Here is a 23,022-nt window from a genome sequence, read left to right as displayed (position 1 = left end):
AAGACCTGTACTTTGTAAAAAAATCGAGTTAATTCCAATTATTACTAGAAACGATAGTAAATTAAAAAATTGCAGTAAATTAAAGTAATATTTCTAATTAAAGTTACAGTTAAGTTATATTTAGAAATAATATTTATTATGCAAAACAGTTAAATCTTTTTAGTTCTATATAAGTAGGTATTTTTGATTAATAAATTTGAAAACTGTTGTCGTACACTAAAAGTTGAAACAAAAGTTTGTCGTACATTATTATGCACATAAATAATAATTGAAAAGAAATCGGAACAACAGAAGGAAAACAGTGAAAGTCCAAAACAACAGAAATTAAAAACGGCAAATTTCACCACAAACTTTACTCCAAGTAGCCTGTTAAAGCTTTGACGCGCATAATTAATTTTATTAATGTCGTTTAAATTGAATCCATCTCTGTCCATTACCATAAAAAGTACAGCCGTCTACCCAAAGCGTTAGGTCGTTAAACGAATTACATTAATGCTATATTATTACCATAATAATTCTCCACCTACCTATATAATTTTCGCTCCCAAATTTCTTTTAAAACAATTTTGTTGTGATTTATTTTTGCTAAATCAGTCAAATTTTGGTGGAGCAATATTAATCAAATAAGCGTGTTCTAAAGGTGCTGATAAACCTGAGCATTCACTTGTAACAAAACATTGAAAATTAAACTGGTTTAAAATTAAACTGGTTTTAAATTGTCAGAACAAGAAATACAGGGAGTTCCCAGAACGCTAGCAATAACTTAGCGTTATTGCTGTTTTATCTAAACACAATCCAAATCATTCACAATTTTGTAGTTTTAGTGATTCAGTATTTTTCAAACCCGCAATGTATAGCGTGCAAAACTGGGGTCAATGCCCTACCTACTACGCAGCATTGACTCCAAGTGGCCTACTTACGCAACGTTCGTTAACCTCTAGCGTCAGTCAGATGTTTTCTTTGCAATATTATATCGTGAACTTTTATAAAATATAGGATATTTGTTTATATTTTTTTTGTGGTATCATATCAGTAATCATCAGTACCATCACCTGTCTTCGTTTTTGCTAGCGTTCTGGTTAAACCCTGTATAACAAATATCTTAGTGATTAAGGTGCTATAACTTAATGCTTCGTCAAAATTTAAAGCGGTGAATGCTCAATGTTGTGAATGCTTAGGTTTATCAGCACCTTAAGACAAAAGGCATGACATATTTTTGAAGGAAAATTGTCCTTCCATAAATCAAAATCCATACAAATATTGTTATAAATGCGAAAGTGCGTGTGTCTGTCTGTCTGCTAGCTTCGCTTCTGTTAGGTTCTGTTTACTCAATTTCGACGAAAGGTACAAATATAGCTTGCATCCCGAGGATGGTCATAGGCTAATTTTATTTTTGTTCCGGAAAAACAAATGTCCCCTCAGGAATTTATAAAACATGGACGAAATCGCAGGCATCGTCTATTTGGTACAGAGGTAGAGAGGCTAATTTATATTCCGGAAAATTGAAAAGTTCCCTTTGGGTTTATAAAAAAATCTAAATCCACGCGGACTAAGTCATGAGCATCATAATAATAGTTCATTATAAATCTTATTATAATCGGTGATGATTCTCAATTTAACCCACCTTTTTTAAAATACTTGCACAATTAAGGTCAATGTTCACGTACTTAAGCACAAAATATAACTCTTCAGTTAAGTGTCGATAAAGTGAGAGGTAAGTCAGTGATTACCAATACATTCCTAAGGATTGCTATACACATAGTCGAGTCGGCACATTCGTTTCGGGAAAATTTATTGAATTACAATTCCGACCCAATTTAATCTCTATCGGTATTACATTTCATTGAGATGGGTTGTGAGGTACGGTACGAGTAGCGGGAGAATGACAGTTGACGTAAAAATCTAAGCTTTTAACGTCACTGTCACTGTAACACGCACTCTACCCCACGAGCTGTCTTAGTTAAGCAGCACATCTAAATACATACATAATATGTTTGACTTTCATTCGGCTCACTTGTTAAGGTGCAAATAGACCTGACCATTCAGTTGTAACAAAGCATTGAGCATTTGGCATTTCAAAATTTTGACGAACAAGGAATAAAGCACCTTAAAGGAATTCGGTTACGGTGTTCTACTGCTTATTCGTCATAATTTAAAAACAGTGGGTGTTAATTGTTTTGTTACAAGTGAATGCTCAGGTGCAGTACAGCGCGTAACCTATCTTCCTCAGATCGGCAGTTTATTGCTCGCCTGGCCCGTCTCACTCAGTTCCGCTTAAGCGGCACTTAAGCGGAACTGAACATGTCTATGTGCATGTAGGCCTGCAGGCTTATAATTGTCGAATACTCCTTTACGTGTATCTGATTCTACTGTCCAACTGCGCTGAGACAACTATGTGTATAGCACCCCTTAAGCGTTCAAAACTACGTGGTGAAACAACCTTTTACAAAAAAAGAAAAGAAAACAAAAACATCGAGTTAGGAATTAAAAAAAAAGCAAGGCTCCTGTAGATTCGACGTGAACGCTCTCACTTAGCGCGCTATTTGACAGACAGTGATAACAGTACAGCCTAGGGCACGCACAACAAAACGCTACCTTTGTCCGCCTATGCGCGCCGCCTTCCCGCACCCCCTGTAACACAAAAACAAGCTACACACGCTTACTCCACCGCTAGGCTTCTTAGGTAGAGACACATCCGTCGTTTCGACTATCCTGAAACGTCGGGTCGGCACGACATATCATGTAGTAGGTGAGATACATTTTGGGTTCGTCGTTTCGACTATTCCGAAACGACGGATCGTCACGACAAATCATGTCGTAGGCGAGGTACGCTTGGATCCGTCGTTTCAGGACATTCGAAACGACGGATCCAAGCACGACATATCATGACGTAGGCGTAGGTGGTCTCGAAGATAGGTAATTTCGATTCATCGTTTCAAATGTTTGAAACGATGAATCGCGATGACAAGTCGTCCGTATATCGTTGAGTTATACTAACTATTACTATGTTCTTATACTATCTTTAAAAATTAAAGTAAATTGGTGTTTTATACTTTCTATGCATCGATTTAGAATTGTATGTACCTACTAATTCTAAATCGATGTTTTAATCAATTCAATTTTGCTTTGATATTTAGTTTACTTGAAGATCGTATTATTAGTGTTACTTAAGTGTAATAAATAGTGTTCTTATTGTTTTCTTAATATTTAGCATGCACAAGAGTTCATATCATTTCATAATTATGTATAATCCTACTAATGCATTATCAGTTTGGTAGAAACAATAGAAAATATGACACATGTAATAAAAACTTTCGTAATTGTATTTCCACATTATGGAATTTACATTATATAATTACAATATAACACACGTGTGTCAATATATTATTGTAATAACAAAGTTAAATGATAATATGTTGTTTTCTCATTTCAACAATTATTACAAGTCTACTTATGTAAATATCCTTGCACAATATTGTATCTATTATTTACAAGGATTATACTGATTAATTTTATTTAATTGTGTTACCCTAGTTGCGGACTAAAATAGTCAGACACCTGTACCTACTAACTTATTGTATTGTAAACTAGCTGCCCTGGCGAACTTCGTTCCGCCTAACAGTCGATTCAAATTTTTTTAAAAAATTTCTCCGTAAGAACCATCCTCGTACTTCAAGGAATATTATAAAAAAAGGTTAAGAAATTTTTACTTAAATATACGTCGAATGACGTAAAAATGACGTCGTTTCGATGTTAATTAGGCATGGTTCCAACGCAATAGCAATTTGCGGGACTTTTAACAGAAAATATTGCCTTGAGGGATGAGTAAACAAAGTTACGTTACTTGAGTAATTTGATATAAGTAGGAGTAAAAATTAGATCTCTAATTAGAATAAGGACTGAGTAGATATTTTTTCTGCTTATTATATTATGTAAAATTCTTTGCAATTTGACACAATATTTCTTTTTACTTATACTTGAGCATCAAACGACCGTCTTTATAAAGAACCCGGAACAGGCCATTCAGGATATTACCGATGACTAAAAAGTAATTCACAAATGCTACAGTTCAAAGATAAATAATTCACGATTTATCATGGACGGCGTGAAAAGCTCTGTTCCGATGAATTTTTATGTTTATTAAAGATTCTGATGATCCATTTATCCGGATTTGCCCGGATAAAAACTCGTAATAGGAATGATCGTGACAAATACAGCGAAACAAAAAGGATGAAAAGAAAAATATGGTTCCGTCGAGCCGGATAGTAAAGTTTTTGAAGCGGTTCGGCTTGGTTCAGTGCGAGTGGATGTTACTTTGAATGTGTAGCAATTTTTTTTAATCTGTCTCCCGATGCTACAAGTTTTGCTCATGTTGGTTTTTATTTTTTGCCATTTTGTCAGGCTTTACGCAAATACTGTCCCTGGCCCCAATTCAACGTTTCAGTAAAATATTAGAAATTATCTTGATGAATTTCATAAATTTCACCACTAAGTAAGTGATGGTGTATCGAAAAGTGAAAGAGTGAAATTGCAAGTTTTCAAAACGCACGCGAAAACGTTCATAAAACACTAGTACAACTACTACTACTAACTACTAACTCTAGCGTGAAATTACCGCAGTGTACAGCCTGATTTCGTGCCCTCTTGTGGACTAAAAATATTTTTAGACTTTTTGTTTCGCTATAATATAAAATATTTTGACATTATGTGTCAATAAAATAAGAAGTAAGTACATACCTATTGATACAAATTTACATCAATGACGTTGACAGATTAGAAGTCTTTGCATTCAGCTGCCCAAAAATGATGATGATGATTTGTTACATTAGCAAAGGTACCATTTTTCATTGTAAAATGAGTAACTTCTGGGTTTTTTGCCAGGTTTTTGGTGTTTCTCAATACAATCAACTATGACTTTTAGTAGCCTTGATATAGAAATCTTTAAGTTGATTTACAAGAAATAAAAAAATGGATTTTTTGATTTGACTTTGTTATTCTAAGAGCGGTCACGCACTACGCACTACACACGATCCGAGTCCGAGAAAATACGTTCTTTTTCGTTTCGTATGGGACCTTATGACTGTTTGTACCTTGGGCTGTTGGTTAGGCGCTGGTAAGTTTCGAACCTGCGCTCTCCTTGGCTGTCGCAATTGGTTTTGTGGAATTTTGAGTTTTCCTTTATTAACTTGTGTGTTGAAATCGATGGTAATGTGAAGGTCCGTTAACGTTACGTGTTGAATGAGTCTGAAGCTCGTTAGTCCGTTTCCTGCCTAATGTCAGGCTGTCACATTATAAATGTCTTTAGAGTAGACCACAGACCCAGTGCCTTGTCTATGATCTATTTGTTTATAGTTTTTGTGTTCACAACAATGACGTATGTCGTAGATAATCGCTGGTATTCTCACGGATGACGGATAGAACTCGGATGACGGAAGTGTAGTGCGTAATCGCTCTAACATACTGATTATGTAAAATCTCCCTGTAATTTTCGCGTTAGGGAACACTGCGTGACATCGTGTGATAGCATGGAGCCACGCTAGCTGCGTTTATCAGTTTAGCTAAACTAATATATGGCTAAACCAGACCGGCGCCAAGCTCTGTCTCATTACTTGCGAGTACTAACTCCAGCGTGAAATTATCACAGTTTAGCCGGTCATTAGCGCGGTCGCACGGGAGAGATATCCCGGCCGGGTATAAATCTGAATTTAATGACCGCCGGTTCTGATATTAGCGAACAATGTTTTGGAACACGTCCGAGTACGTGCCCCCTCGTGGACCGTTCCTTGTTAGACCTTTGTTTCTTCCTATTGTTGGAATCCTTCGGGTGATATTCAAACTTTTTGTTCGCGAGTTAGGTACTACGGCGTATTTTGGTAGATGCTATTTATAGCTTGTAGGTAATAATTTATTGTGAGTTGTTTTTATAGGAAATGTTTTTAATGGTAAAATGTAAGAATTTTGGTATAGGTAAAGATAAGGAAGATTCTAATACATCTGAGTGATTAAAACTAGTGCCCAATAGTTTCTTTATAACTTATACTAGCTAATGCCAGCGTCACCTCACACTGTCGCGGACTACAGTTACTTACCTATAACTTTGTTGCAAGTATTTCTTACGGCATCGGCAACTAGTGGTCATTAAAATTATGATAGCACGTAGGCAAACTTGTTCAAGCCGTAGACTCAATAACTTCCGTGTTTTTAATAAGCTCTAATAAAGCACAACATTACTGCCGCCCCCTCCAATCCCCATGAATAAATAAGCACCGCCCACTTCATGTAATTGACAGCCGAGGTCAGGGTAACATGTTAGCTGTCATGTCGGCGCTACCCTTTATAGACAGCTTTATACAATTTTCAAGTGTTATTTACGTCAGTTTTCAATCAGTATAAAATAATGCTTATAGGTCAATATATCATCGACATAGGAATACACCTACGAAGTAGTACTTAGAAACTCTTTGCAATATATAGATTTGTATTTGTATTTGTATTTATTTATTTTATTAAAGAAGAATATTTACAGTTTACAATAAGTTTGGTGCATTCATAAACTTTAAATAAGTTTTTCCGTACACCAGTGCCGTCGACAGTTGATATGTACCTACACGTTAATTTATTGGTATACTTAATACTTAACAGCTAACTAACAATTACTTAATAATATAAACTAACAACATTGAGCTAAATGTGGGTTATTTTAAACTTAATATACATTAAAAAATTATTTTAAACTTAATATACATAAAAAAAAACACACAATCATTTATATAATGTAGGTAGGTAAAAAAAAAAGTTCATTATTAAATATCACAGCGGAGTAGTAGCAGTAGTAGATAGTTTGATACTTACGTGTTTAATATTAATCCTAATCCTAATATTATTTTATGTAATACAAGCTTATGCTCGCGACTTCGATCGCGTGGACCACACAAATTTCAAACCTCTATTTCAGCCCCCTAGGGGAAAATTTCAGCCCGATCCGTCCAGTAGTTTGAGCTGTACGTTGATAGATCAGTCAGTCAGTCAGTCAGTCAGTCAGTCAGTCAGTCAGTCAGTTAGTCAGTCAGTCATATAAATGTAGTCAGTCAGACAGATTATAAATGTGAAAGTGTGGATGTTTGGATGTTTGTTACTCAATCACGCAAAAACGGCTAAACGGATTTGGATGAAATTTGGAATGGAGATAGATTACACCCTGGTTTAACACAAAGGCCACTTTTTATCCCGGAAAAATCAAAGAGTACAAAACTATATAAGTCCAGAAAATTTCTAATACGCGTGGCCGCCATTTTAGTGACGTCAGCACTAGACAGAAGTTTCGAGCTGATGGTATGTTTTTATTTCAGCTGACTACAAAATTACGTTATTTCGATGTTAATTAGACATAGTTCCAGCGCAATAGCAATTTGCGGGACTCATACATATACTTGCGATCCCGCTGTTTGTCAGAAACTATCCGACCGCCTCGGGAAGTCCGGCTCAACGATAATTTGATCACTATTAAAGGGATAGAATAAGGCTAGGACTACACCAAGTTCCAGTTCTATGAGTCACACCAAGTCTGGTACAGTCAGCAATAAAGCTAGGTATGCACCCGTTCACAGTCGCATGTACTGGCAGGTGCAAACCTAGCTTTGTTGCTGACCCTACATCAATCTTTATACGATCCGATACGGCTTGATAGCCTAGTGGTTAGGACGTCCACCTTCCAATCGGAGGTCGGGGGTTCGATCCCGGGCACGCACCTCTAACTTTTCGGAGTTATGTGCGTTCTTAAGTAATTAAAATATCACTTGCTTTAACGGTGAAGGAAAACATCGTGAGGAAACCTGCATGCCTGAGAGTTCTCCATAATGTTCTCAAAGGTGTGAAGTCTGCCAATCCGCACTTGGCCAGCGTGGTAGACTATAATGGCCAAAATCCTTCTCACTGTGAGAGGAGACCCGTGCTCTGTAGTGAGCCGGCGATGGGTTGATCATGATGATGATGAGTCTATTTTTTAATCCCAGAGACCAAATTGACAGCTAGAAGTGTCAAACTTAAAAACAATTATACCAGCTTAACAAAAATAATGGGTCCTCATAGTTCCGGTTCAGATAAAAATCAGTACCCTTATTATAAATGCAAAAGTGTGTTTGTTTGTTGGTTTGTCCTTTAATCACGTCGCAACGGTGTAACGGATTGACGTGATTTTTTGCATGGGTATAGATAAAGACCTGGAGTTTGACATAGGCTACTTTTTATGCCGGAAAATCAAAGAGTTCCCACGGGATTTTTAAAAACCTAATTCCACGCGGACGAAGTCGCGGGCACCAGCTAGTCGTGAATAAAGTAATATTTCGTGCACAACGAGTAAAATAAACATACGAAATGTGTAATTACGAGATTTAAAATAATTAGGTGTAGTGTAGTCCAAGCTTAAAGGGCTAGGAGACTAATAAGACAGGACGGAGTACGGGACGGGGACGCGACGGGACCGACACGGATTACGCTAAACCCACAGAGGAGTTTCATAGTTAAGCTTTGTCCGATTTGCCGTAAAGTTAGAGTAGCGCTGCCAAAGAGAACTGTACCCTTAGTTCAAGTACTTACACATTTCGATAACGTTGATAGACTTCGAAGTTCAAAACTTTTTTGTGTTGTTTCAGATTGACTATGCTGCGTAGACCCTACTATAACCCCAGTGAATAAACCAGTCAAGTGCGAGTCGGACTCGCACACGAAGTTAATGACGGGTTGCGCCATCTATATGTGATTTAGTCAATTAATTTGTTAATGAACACTTTTTTGTGAGACTGCCGCGATCCTGTTCGGCATCCGGAAGCCTTTACGTCAGCTCCAACTGCGAGGGCAGGGCATAGAGTGGCAGACTTCGGTGTGCTACTTGGGGTGTCGCATCGACAATAACCTGAGCATGATCCCCACTGTGAACCACGCCGTGGATCATGCCAAGGCTGCCACGTCGATGCTGTACCAGATCCTCACCTCAAGCCTCTCACTGAAGACCAAGCTCCGGATTTTCCCGGCCAGCCTATCGTCCGCAACGCGGAGAACACGACCGGACCAGACACCACCCCCGCGCGCGACGGCGACTCTATCGCCCTCAGCGCGGGGAACACAACCAGCCACGAGGCCCCAAGCCAAGATGGCGGGCCCTAGCCGGTGAAATTCCGGCTAGAAGACCAACACCGGGGTAATTGAATACCCCGCGCCTTGCCCGGGTAAGGAGGCTATGCCTCGAGGCCCGTACCCCCGCTTGGCCTTCGGCCAACCGGAGAAGACCCTGTCGTCGTCGTTTTTTTGTAATTTAATCACAAATTCACGGTTTTCGGGTTTTTTTCCTTTACTGGATTTATAAGACCTACCTACCTACCACATGATTCTAGGTAACGGGTACCCTATAGGTTTTTTGATAGACACGACAGACAGGCGGACAGTCGGACAGACATACAGACAACGAAGTGATCCCATAAGGGTTTCTTTTTCCCTTTCGAGATACGGAACCCTAAAAACATGTTCACGTAGGATACATAGTGATCTTCTCCGTTTAGTCTCATCCAAGACGAGAAGTCTCCTTATAGGTATAGGGAAATACAGACCCTAACTAAACATGGTTCTTGTACCTACAATAATTTTTCGATTCTCACGTTGTTAAGATACCTATAATGCAAACTCGTACTAAGCCCATTACAGATATGATCAGATTCGATCTAATTCATAGTAATTCTAATTAGATTTAGATGTTCAGGCGAACAATTTCTGTGTGACATTGAATTCGTTACAGTAACTTTATGTTAAACTAGCTTAAGAGCAACCACCGAGTTTCTTGCTGGTTCATCTCGGTAGGAAAGGCATTCCGAACCAGTGGTAGATGCATCCGATGATTCGAAAGTACTTGTGAAAGTTTACATGAAAAAAAAATATTATTATGCTCGCGACTTCGTCCGCGTCGACTACACAAATTTCCAACCCCTATTTCACCCCCAAGGGGTTGAATTTTCAAAAATCTTTTCTTAGCGGATGCCTACGTCATAATAGATATCTGCATACCAAATTTCGGCCCGATCCGTCCAGTAGTTTGAGCTGAGCGTTGATAGATCAGTCAGTCAGTCAGTCAGTCAGTCAGTCAGTCACCTTTTCCTTTTATATATTAGAAGACTAGCTTCTGTTCGCGACTTCGTCCGCCTGTACTACACAAATTTCCAACTCCTACGTACCCTTACGTCAGAATAGCTATCTGCATACCAAATTTCAGCCCGATTCGTCCAGTAGTTTGAGCTGTGCGTTGATAGATCAGTCAGTCAGTCAGGCACCTTTTCCTTTTATATCAATCAATCAATCAGCCTATTTGCGTCCACTGCTGGACATAGGCCTTCCCAAGAGCACGCCACCACACACGATCCTCCGCTTTCCTCATCCACCCACTTCCCGCTATCTTCTTAAGGTCCAGCGGGTTGAAGGTCGTTCCACACTGCGCTTGTTGATACGCGGTCTCCACTCCAGAACACGTCTGTCCCATCGGCCATCGGTTCTGCGGCAGACGTGGCCTGCCCACTACCACTTCAGCTGGCTAATTCGTTGGGCTATGTCGGTCACTTCCTTTTATATATTTGGATGAAAACAAATACCTACAAGAAACTTTGTCGGAGAGTATCATACATTATCATAAACAACTTACATCTCAAGAGCATCAATCAGTCATCATGACTTTTTGCAAATGGATTTTCCAGCGCACCTGATTGAATGAAGTACGCGTAGGTAGGGCGGGCGGCGCCCTAGGGTCTTCGATCAATCATACCAACATATTGTTTGGCTGCACGGATAACACCGCATCAGTTCTAACGCAAATTTATGAGGGTACGCGCGATTATTGATGAATTTCAAGCAACATTAGCGAGTAGATTTGTCGAGTTGGCGTAAAAAAATCGCCCCCAATTTTTAGGGTTCCGCATTTCCACTGCGCTGCGGCGACCAATCCTTAATCTGAGTATTGTTTAGTGTTTAGAGTTTAAGGAGGTATGTAAGTTAGAATATAAGTTAAGTAATGTAGGAATATACATATAATGCAGGAATCATATATTACTTAGAAACTAATTATTTTTAAGGAGCGCCAGCTCGCCAACAAACTGGCCCATCAGTTTGGCGAGAGTCAAAAAATGTACATATCTTGTATACCTACTACTTGATTATAAACAAGTAAATTTTTAAAAATACAGGAAGTTATAACTAAGCCCCTACTGTCCGTCCGTCTTTCTGTCCATCCGTCCGTCCGTGTCTGTCAGTGGGCTGTATCATGAACGATAGTAGGTAGAGTGGTGAAATTTTCGCAGAAAGTGTTATTCTATTGCCCGTAACACATCATCATCATGGTTAAACCATTGCCGGCGCACTACAGAGCACGGGTCTCCCCACAGTATGAGACGGATTTGGCCATAGCCCAACACCAAGTGCGGGTTGGCAGACTTCACACACCTTTGAAAACATTATGGAGAACTCTCAGGCATGCAGGTTTCCTCACGATGTTTACCTTCACCGGTAAAGCAAGTGATATTTAATTACTTAAAACGCACATAGGTAACTCTGAAAGTTACAGGTGCGTGCCCGGGATCGAACCCCCGACCTCCGATTACGAGGCGGACGTCCTAACCACTAGGCAATCACAAATTTAAAAAAAAACCATATTATTATACCTTGTATGATGGTACGGAACCGTTCGTGTGCTAATCCGATTCGCACTTGGCCTGTTTTTTGAGTTCCAGGTAAGATTGATGATGAATGGGAAAATAATAAATGCCATGGCGGCGCTTTTTGGGTGGATTTTTTTTTTACTTTCGTTAAAATTTCCCGTGAATTTTGCCTTTGACTACCTCCCGAAATTTGCTGCTGCATATTATTTTAATGCCATTGCTGTAAATTCAGATATCTGCTGTTCTGGCTAGGATCTCTTCTATTGTTTTGTTAGTTATTTTCTTTCAGACTATTTTTGTTGTGGCGCGTCGCTTGTAAACACGTGCGTAACACCGCCTGGGAACTTGTCCCACTTAGTTGACGGGGCGCGAGTGAGTGGGCAGGTAATTATTTTGCACCCTGTCCCTTAGTTGGTTCGTTGGTTCGTTGGTTCGTAGATGTTACAGCAAGTGAGCGAACAGGTGTTCGTTTGGCTTGCTGACTCGCTAATATTATGGGCTGGTCGGCGTCCCGTCCTGTGCACCCCGGTCGTGCACCTCTACCGCGACAGGTAGACCTAGCGTAGGTAGGTACTTGTAGTGACGAAGAATGGATACTACTGGATGGTTGTATTAATAAAAGACTTATTACGTGTACCAGTGCTCTAGACTGACTAACTTTATTTCGCTCAACGAGTGGTATTTATACAGAAAAATATTGAAGCGAGTTGAATATTCCCACGCCAATATACACACTGTTTTAGAACACTCTTAGTTAACACTTAGTTTTACCCATAAAATAGGTTGATTTACAATACAAAAACTACAAGCTAACATAAATTCAAAACATTGTTTTTGTTGTTGTCGCTAAGATTCAATAATTTTAACCGTACCTACTTGAAACGCACCCTTTTTTTTACCAAATGACGAACCGTAGGATTTTAATCTACGCATAGGTACGTCGTGTTCGGAATAAACGCAATACTTTAAAACTAGTCGCTAACAATTTTTCTTATTGGAATAACGTTTGTCTGAATTGATTCTTTGTGAAAATTCTTATACCTATTCGAATATATGAGTTACCTACTAGCTTATGCTCGCGCCTTCATACGCGTGGACTACACAAATTTCAAACCCCTATTTCATCCCCTTAGGGGTAGAATTTTCAAAAATCCTTTCTTAACGGATGCTTACGTCATAATAGCTACATGCATGCCAAATTTCAGCCCGATCCGTCCAGTAGTTTGAGCTGTGCGTTGATAGATCAGTCAGTCAGTCAGTCACTTTTTCCTTTTATATATTTAGATTAGAGTTCGCAGATCCAACCGAAAATTTATCTTCTGTTAACGAATTTGTCTTTCTTTACATCTTTTTGTACTGACTTACTTACTAAAAGCTATTCAAGTCAAAGCCATTCCACACAAATTCACTTGAAATTGCTTCCATGTAGCTTTAGACTGTTGGAGCGAAAATTTCAATGTTCAGTTGATTCTATTAATTAACGATGTCGTGCTCGCCCCATCGCGCCAACTTTGAATAGCCAATTACATTGATAATTGGAGGTCGCGCAGGTATCTTGGGGACAAAGACGAATGGGAGCATGGTCCAAGTTGAAAGACATTGCGAGTGTGTTAAGACAACATTGTAGGGTCGATGATTTTGTCGTAATCGTTGAGAGCTCTGCACTTGAAATTGTTGACGAGCATATATACCGGGGACACACAATTGGGTATTTGCCTACTTTTGAATTTATTAAATATAATTACTTTATTATAAACTAGGATAAAAATAATGACGTACGCTGAAAAAAATATTAAAATCTAACAAAGATTTACAAAGTTACAGGCATTTTAATTTTGGAGTGGGAGGGTCTTCTAGCCCTTTCTCGCAAAACGAAAATTTGTATGAAACCGCACGAAGCTACTATGGCATTATTAGGTGTGACGTCAAACTGTTGTATCACTTTCTCTGTCTAATCAGAAATATTTAAATGCTTATAACTTTTTTGTTATTTGATTGATTTAATTAGTTTTTTCAGTTAACGTCATTATTTTTATTCTAGTTTATAATAAATTGGAGTCAAATACCCAATTAGTTGAGTAGGTCAAATTATGAGAAAGAGGTTAGTTAACCGCTGAATCCAACGCGGCTGGACTGCGTTTTGATAGTGATGACATATGGATCCCAGACATAGTCGCTAACTATGGGCCTCATAATAAATCTCAGAGTCACTAGACGATGGAGAAAACTATGCCTTGGGTTTTCTACGTGATCAAATCTTTAATTCGACTAGGTATAGGTGGACAAACGACATCAAACGAGTCGCAGGAAGCTGCTGGATTCAGGCAGCAGAAGACAGTAGAATGGGAGTCCATACAAGAGATCTATTCCCAGCAGTGGATGTCTATCGTTTGATAATGATTTCCGCTACACGTGTATGAATTAATCCACCATTACTAGCTACATGCAAGTTTAGTTATGTTTAGGCCGCAGTGTACACAGTACGTGATGTTTACTAGCGCCAGTGGTATCACAATGAAGTTATTACGGCCGACGAAATAACAAGGGTCGCAAAATTGTTTGTTGAGATATCTATATTAACCTGTGTCAAGGCGCGGGCGTGTGGATACGTGCGGCCCAAAGCACTTAAAACGTCGGTACACCTTGTATATTGGACATCTATCATGTACCCGACCACACAAGGTTTATGATTTTAACAGACTATGTTTTTGTGATCTCAACCGATGGATCATGTGATCATCATCATGATGGCTCACTCCACAGGTCTTCTCTCAGAATTAGAAGGGTTTTAGGCCACAGACCGCAACGCTGGCCAAATGTGGATTGGTTGACTTCACATAGCTTTGCGCTAAATTAGGAGAACTCTCAGGTATGTAAGCTTCCTCACGATGTTTTCCATCAGCGTAAAGCAAGTGATATTTGATTCCTTAAAACGCACGTAACTCCGAAGTGTTAGAGCTGCGTGCCCGGGATCGTACCCCCAATCTCTCGAATAGAAGTCTGAAGACTTAACCACTGAGCTATCACTGGTTTTTGAAGTTGTTACGGTTGTTATGAAGTTATTACGGCCTACGAAATAACAAGGGTCGCAAAATTGTTTGTTGAGATATCTATATTAACCAGTGTCAAGGCGCGGGCGTGTGGATACGTGCGGCCCAAAGCACTTAAAACGTCGGTACACCTTGTATATTGGACATCTATGTACCCGACCACACAAGGTTTATGATTTTAACAGACTATGTTTTTGTGATATCAACCGATGTACCGTTTGTTTTTTCATCCTTACCTTTGTATTATAACTAGCTTATGCTCGCGACTTCGTAAGCGTGGACTGCACAAATTTCAAACCCCTATTTCACCCCCTTAGGAGTTGAATTTTCAAAAATCCTTTCCTAGCGGATGCCTACGTCATAATAGCTATCTGCATGCCAGATTTCAGCCCGATCCGTCCAGTAATTTGAGCTGTGCGTTGATAGATCCGTCAGTCAGTCACCTTTTCATCCATACTAATATTATAAATGCGAAAGTGCGTCTGTCTGTCTAGCTTTTCACGGCTCAACGGTTTAACAGATTTTGATGATTTTTGGTACAGAGGTAGCTTACATCCCGGGAAAGGATATAGGATACTTTTTATCCCGGAAAATCAAAGAGTTCCCACGGGATTTTTAAAAACCTAAATCCACGCGGACGAAGTCGCAGGCATCATCTAGTTTTATATATTTAGATTATTGTGGATGCACAGCGATGAAAATGACGACGACCACTGTATAACAAGTGCGTGTCAGACTCACGCATCCCGGGTTCTGTACCAAAAACTATTTAACATAAAAATAAATAAAAACCTGCTTTAAAATGTGCAAGTAAAGCCCTTTCATTAGATACCTCACTTGATATAGTTATCTTACTTTGAAAGTTGAAAATACGAATTATTTGTTCATGAACACATTTTAATTTTTTTTTCGTGATGTAAACAGAAATTCATAGTTTTCAGATTCAAATTTCATGATTTTAGGTCAACGGGAAGTACCCTGTAGGTTTCTTGACAGACACGACAGTTATTCGTTCATTTTATAAAACCGTTCACTCATGTCATAAGTTTGACCCGAGGCCACTAGTAGCGACGCCACCGAACTGTGACAGTGACATGCTCTGTAACGCACCTCCACCGCTCGGATTAATTTACACGCATCAAATAAATTCATTCACTTACTGCTATATTAAACTTACTGCGTGATATACCTACCTACTTAAGAGCGCTAAAGAAACTTTAGTGAAGAGAAAAATGGACTAAAGTAGAAAAAAGTTGGCCTTACCAAAATGAAACATTTTTCTTATGAAACTGTTATCCGTTCATTTTATAAAACCGTTCGTTCATGTCATAAGTTTGACCCGAGGCCACCAGTAGCCACGCCACCAACAGGCCACGTCCACCGAGCTCTGACAGTGACATGCTCCAAAGTGCACCTCCACCGCTCGGATTAATTAACACGCATCAATTAAACTCATTCACTTCCTGCTATATTAAACTAACTGCGTGATATAAAGAAACTTTTGTGAAGAGAAAAATGGACTAAAGTAGAAAAAAGTTGGCCTTACCAAAATGAAACATTTTTCTTATGAAACAGTTATCCATTCATTTTATAAAACCGTTCGTTCATGTCATAAGTTTGACCCGAGGCCACCAGTAGCCACGCCACCAACAGGCCACGTCCACCGAGCTCTGACAGTGACATGCTCCAAAGTGCACCTCCACCGCTCGGATTAATTAACACGCATCAATTAAACTCATTCACTTCCTGCTATATTAAACTAACTGCGTGATATAAAGAAACTATAGTGAAGAAAAAAATCTACTAAAATAGAAAAATAGTTGGCCTCACTAAAATGTCATATTTTTCCTATGAAACAGTTATTCGTTTATTTTATAAAACCGTTCACTCATGTCATAAGTTTGACCCGAGGCCACCAGTAGCCACGCCACCAACAGGCCACGTCCACCGAGCTCTGACAGTGACATGCTCCAAAGTGCACCTCCACCGCTCGGATTAATTAACACGCATCAATTAAACTCATTCACTTCCTGCTATATTAAACTAACTGCGTGATATAAAGAAACTATAGTGAAGAAAAAAATCTACTAAAATAGAAAAATAGTTGGCCTCACTAAAATGTCATATTTTTCCTATGAAACAGTTATTCGTTTATTTTATAAAACCGTTCACTCATGTCATAAGTTTGACCCGAGGCCACCAGTAGCCACGCCACCAACAGGCCACGTCCACCGAGCTCTGACAGTGACATGCTCCAAAGTGCACCTCCACCGCTCGGATTAATTAACACGCATCAATTAAACTCATTCACTTCCTGCTATATTAAACTAACTGCGTGATATAAAGAAACTATAGTGAAGAAAAAAATCTACTAAAATAGAAAAATAGTTGGCCTCACTAAAATGTCATATTTTTCCTATGAAACAGTTATTCGTTTATTTTATAAAACCGTTCACTCATGTCATAAGTTTGACCCGAGGCCACCAGTAGCCACGCCACCAACAGGCCACGTCCACCGAGCTCTGACAGTGACATGCTCCAAAGTGCACCTCCACCGCTCGGATTAATTAACACGCATCAATTAAACTCATTCACTTCCTGCTATATTAAACTAACTGCGTGATATAAAGAAACTATAGTGAAGAAAAAAATCTACTAAAATAGAAAAATAGTTGGCCTCACTAAAATGTCATATTTTTCCTATGAAACAGTTATTCGTTTATTTTATAAAACCGTTCACTCATGTCATAAGTTTGACCCGAGGCCACCAGTAGCCACGCCACCAACAGGCCACGTCCACCGAGCTCTGACAGTGACATGCTCCAAAGTGCACCTCCACCGCTCGGATTAATTAACACGCATCAATTAAACTCATTCACTTCCTGCTATATTAAACTAACTGCGTGATATAAAGAAACTATAGTGAAGAAAAAAATCTACTAAAATAGAAAAATAGTTGGCCTCACTAAAATGTCATATTTTTCCTATGAAACAGTTATTCGTTTATTTTATAAAACCGTTCACTCATGTCATAAGTTTGACCCGAGGCCACCAGTAGCCACGCCACCAACAGGCCACGTCCACCGAGCTCTGACAGTGACATGCTCCAAAGTGCACCTCCACCGCTCGGATTAATTAACACGCATCAATTAAACTCATTCACTTCCTGCTATATTAAACTAACTGCGTGATATAAAGAAACTATAGTGAAGAAAAAAATCTACTAAAATAGAAAAATAGTTGGCCTCACTAAAATGTCATATTTTTCCTATGAAACAGTTATTCGTTTATTTTATAAAACCGTTCACTCATGTCATAAGTTTGACCCGAGGCCACCAGTAGCCACGCCACCAACAGGCCACGTCCACCGAGCTCTGACAGTGACATGCTCCAAAGTGCACCTCCACCGCTCGGATTAATTAACACGCATCAATTAAACTCATTCACTTCCTGCTATATTAAACTAACTGCGTGATATAAAGAAACTATAGTGAAGAAAAAAATCTACTAAAATAGAAAAATAGTTGGCCTCACTAAAATGTCATATTTTTCCTATGAAACAGTTATTCGTTTATTTTATAAAACCGTTCACTCATGTCATAAGTTTGACCCGAGGCCACCAGTAGCCACGCCACCAACAGGCCACGTCCACCGAGCTCTGACAGTGACATGCTCCAAAGTGCACCTCCACCGCTCGGATTAATTAACACGCATCAATTAAACTCATTCACTTCCTGCTATATTAAACTAACTGCGTGATATAAAGAAACTATAGTGAAGAAAAAAATCTACTAAAATAGAAAAATAGTTGGCCTCACTAAAATGTCATATTTTTCCTATGAAACAGTTATTCGTTTATTTTATAAAACCGTTCACTCATGTCATAAGTTTGACCCGAGGCCACCAGTAGCCACGCCACCAACAGGCCACGTCCACCGAGCTCTGACAGTGACATGCTCCAAAGTGCACCTCCACCGCTCGGATTAATTAACACGCATCAATTAAACTCATTCACTTCCTGCTATATTAAACTAACTGCGTGATATAAAGAAACTATAGTGAAGAAAAAAATCTACTAAAATAGAAAAATAGTTGGCCTCACTAAAATGTCATATTTTTCCTATGAAACAGTTATTCGTTTATTTTATAAAACCGTTCACTCATGTCATAAGTTTGACCCGAGGCCACCAGTAGCCACGCCACCAACAGGCCACGTCCACCGAGCTCTGACAGTGACATGCTCCAAAGTGCACCTCCACCGCTCGGATTAATTAACACGCATCAATTAAACTCATTCACTTCCTGCTATATTAAACTAACTGCGTGATATAAAGAAACTATAGTGAAGAAAAAAATCTACTAAAATAGAAAAATAGTTGGCCTCACTAAAATGTCATATTTTTCCTATGAAACAGTTATTCGTTTATTTTATAAAACCGTTCACTCATGTCATAAGTTTGACCCGAGGCCACCAGTAGCCACGCCACCAACAGGCCACGTCCACCGAGCTCTGACAGTGACATGCTCCAAAGTGCACCTCCACCGCTCGGATTAATTAACACGCATCAATTAAACTCATTCACTTCCTGCTATATTAAACTAACTGCGTGATATAAAGAAACTATAGTGAAGAAAAAAATCTACTAAAATAGAAAAATAGTTGGCCTCACTAAAATGTCATATTTTTCCTATGAAACAGTTATTCGTTTATTTTATAAAACCGTTCACTCATGTCATAAGTTTGACCCGAGGCCACCAGTAGCCACGCCACCAACAGGCCACGCCACCGAGCTGTGACAGTGACATGCTCCGAAACGCACCTCCACCGCTCGGATTAATTCACGGGCAATAATTAAACGCTGTATAGCAGAGCACGGTGCAGTACCAATTTAAACTGCCGATGTTTTTAGTACAATAATAATTTATGATGATAAAGTTTTAATTAAGTTTGATCTTCGTTGAAAGCTTGCGTCATAATATTTTAATTAGGATAAATATTATAAACTAGCTTATGCTCGCGACTTCGTCCGCGTGGACTACATAAATTTCAAACCCCTATTTCACCAACTTAGGAGGTGAATTTTCAAAAATCCTTTCTTAGCGGATGCCTACGTCATAATTGCTATCTGCATGCCAGATTTCAGCTCGATCCGTCCAGTAGTTTGAGCTGTGCGTTGATAGATTAGTCAGTCAGTCAGTCAGTCACCTTTTCTTTTTATATATTTAGACTACTAGCTTATGCTTGCGACTATTGTCTAGACTACACAAATTTTAAACCCCTATTTCACCCCCTAGAGGGTTGAATTTTCAAAAATCTTTTCTCTCTAAAAAAAACTGCATGCCAATCCGTCCAGTAGTTTGATGTGCGTTGATAGATCAGTCAGTCAGTCAGTCACCTTTTCATTTTATATATTTAGACTTTGCTCTGTTTTTGTCATTATTTTAAAATTTAATATAATATGACAATGATTATATTAATTTCTAGAGCTTTTTTTTAATTCAGATACAAGCCAGCCCTTGACTTCAATCTCATGGTGTTAAGTGATGATTCAGTCTAAGATGGAAGCGGGTTAACCTGAAAGGGGTATGGCTGGCCTTCTAATTAACCTAGGACAAAAAATACCCGTCCTTTATTAATTTATTTTCTTTTAAACATTAACATCTCGTAAAAAACCTATCGTCCACTAGTCTAATATATATCTTCTAATAATTATGCGAGTGATTTGGCTTAGCGTGTTTAGTTTTCTTTCTAATGGACATAGTGTAAATACAGGAAGGAGTCGATTTGATTTGATTCGACCAAATGGACGTTAGGCTTAAAAGTATTGAAATTACGAAATCAACTGGGGTTACAAACTAATTTTCCAAGTAATTATACAGTCACCCACATAAAAGTGCCAGCACTTTTGCTAATTGCATCTCCATCATTAAGCGGTTATCTGATTAGTGGACCTGAAATTGTGGTTAGGATGAAGCAAGCAGGGGGTCAAAAGGGCGTATAAAGGGGGGAGGGGGGATAGACATTAAAACGCTGTTATCCGAGTCGTTAGGCCTAATAAATGTACTAAAGATAACAATACAATATGGTTATAATCCAGGTCACTTTGCCTTTCAAGTCCAAAGTATAAAAGGATTTTATCACGTTATAAGGTACTGTTAATTGTGACTACCTGTACTTTTTAATTTTCATTATGAAATGAAATGAATATTTTCTTAATTATTGTATACTAAATATACAGAAAACAACTAGCAAGAAAATAAAAGCCGTGTGATTGGCGGCCTTAATACTGCAAAGTTCTACGTAAAATGATAAATTTTAAACTACGTGCTGTTTGGCTGTGTCAAGCCAATTGGGTATTTGCCTACTTTTGAATTTGATAAATATTTTTACTTTATTATAAACTAGGATAATCACAATGACGTACACTGAAAAAAATATTAAAATCCAACAAAAATTTACAAAGTTACCGGCATTTTAATTTTGGAGTGGGAGGGTCTTCTATCCTTTTCTCGCAAAACGAAAATTTGTATGAAACCGCACGAAACTACTATAGCATTAGTAGGTGTGACGTCAAACTGCTGTATCGGTTTCTCTGACTAATCAGAAATATTTAAATGCTTATAACTTTTTTGTTACTTGATCGATTTAATTAGTTTTTTCAGTTTACGTCATTATTTTTATTCTAGTTTATAATAAAGTAATAAAGAAAATTTTGTCAAATATCCAATTCTATAAGTACCTACCTATTATTAAAATTATCAAGCCTTGCAAAAGTCTTGTCAAAACAAACTTATCATTCTGGCATTGTCAATGCCCTTCACTGTATTGGATTCTGACACATTAAATGCGGTGCGATTAAAAATGCCACACTCTCGTATGTAGTGGAAAGTTCATTTAATAGTCATAATTAGCAGCGAGTATGGTTTGATTCTGTAAAGCCACTTCTATATATAATTAATTGCTCCTTAAAATACAAAAGAGAAAATGGCAAAACAAACTGTCGGAAACAATACATTCGTTCAAGAGTCTGGCATTGTCAGTCAACCCTTCATTGCATGCGTTTCTCATGTAATATTAAATGCCGTGCGGTTGAAAATGCCACACGCTCATATGCAGTGGAAACTTCATTTAATAGTCATAATTGGCGGCATGCGCGGTTTGATTTCGTAAAGCTGGGATGCAATTAATTTATCGAAATGATATGTCTATCAGGCATTTTGTTATGGGATTTTGTTTACTATTGTGGCGGATATAGACAATTATTTGAGTTCCCTTTATAAATTTCCAGGACGCAAATTTTATAAAAATTTCATACAAATCGGTTAAACGGATGGGCCTTTAAGAACTCTTTGATTTTCCGGGATAAAAAGTAGCTTGTGTCCTTCCCCAGAATGTAAGCTAACTCTGTACCAAATTTCATCAAAATCGGTTAAACAGTTAGGCCGTGAAAAGCTTGCAGACATACAGACACACTATCGCATTTATAATATTGGTATGGAAGTATGGATAATTGGATTGGAAAATTGTAGTTACAAAATATCTGAATGAATGTTTTATCAGGTTCTTTGTCGAAGTCCGAATTTCCTTGTTAAAGTCGATTTAAAAGAAGACAATTAACAGAAGACAACAGCTCTCCGAAATTCATAATGCCTCATAATAGGCAGTGCTCATTCAATTTGTTATTCGCTAACCATAAACACTAACAGTCAAGGAATTGTTGATAAGACTTAAACCGCTTTCAGTTCTTTTTTTTTTTTTTTTTAGTTTCAATCTCGACCGCCACAGCTCAGTATGCTTAGAATGATATTTTACGTCTCACCAACGTTGCTAAAATTGGAGAGTCGAAACACTAACGTCAAAGTAAAAAAGACCTGAGGCAGTGGTCCGACCGCCGGCGAAAAGACGACTAACTATCTGCGATTTTCTCTTTCAAGAAACGCATAGTAAACGTACATTCCGTGTAAACGAAAGAGATGCATATATCAAAAATTGCTCTCTGACTGTTCACACTGCCGGCGATGACTCGCTTTACTAGTTTTGTCACTGAGCGACGAGCTTTCAAAAATAAATTCGCTCAGCGATATTCGTTCAGCGATGCTCGCTCGCTTGAACATGTGTAACGCGCGCGCAGGTTTGCACAGGACTGAGCGACCGCGGGCGAATGGCGCGAGTAAGCGCTCGTCGCACTTGCACACTCACTTATAACCCGGCGACAAAACTATCGAAACTACACGCTCGCTTCCCGCTGATCGCCAACTCGTTTATAGTTTCTAGTTCTACT

The 23,022-nt window shown here is 38.7% G+C and overlaps 1 protein-coding gene across 5 annotated transcripts in view; it reads right to left on the bottom strand.

The window, feature by feature from the left end:
* Positions 1-23,022, bottom strand: part of bru3 (bruno 3) — a 312,519-nt gene that overhangs the window by 238,496 nt on the left and 51,001 nt on the right. Inside the window, exon 2 of one of the 5 annotated variants that reach the window (XM_069500318.1) lies at positions 2,596-2,631. The exons of the other annotated variants lie outside the window; for them this stretch is intronic. The gene's annotated coding sequence lies outside the window, so the exon portion shown is untranslated. The remainder of the gene's footprint in view (positions 1-2,595; positions 2,632-23,022) is intronic. 5 annotated transcript variants of the gene reach the window in all.

The sequence above is a fragment of the Maniola hyperantus genome, chromosome 8, assembly GCF_902806685.2.
Source record: "Maniola hyperantus chromosome 8, iAphHyp1.2, whole genome shotgun sequence".
Taxonomy (NCBI): Eukaryota; Metazoa; Arthropoda; class Insecta; order Lepidoptera; family Nymphalidae; genus Maniola; species Maniola hyperantus.
This window is presented reverse-complemented; position numbering and strand designations above follow the sequence as displayed.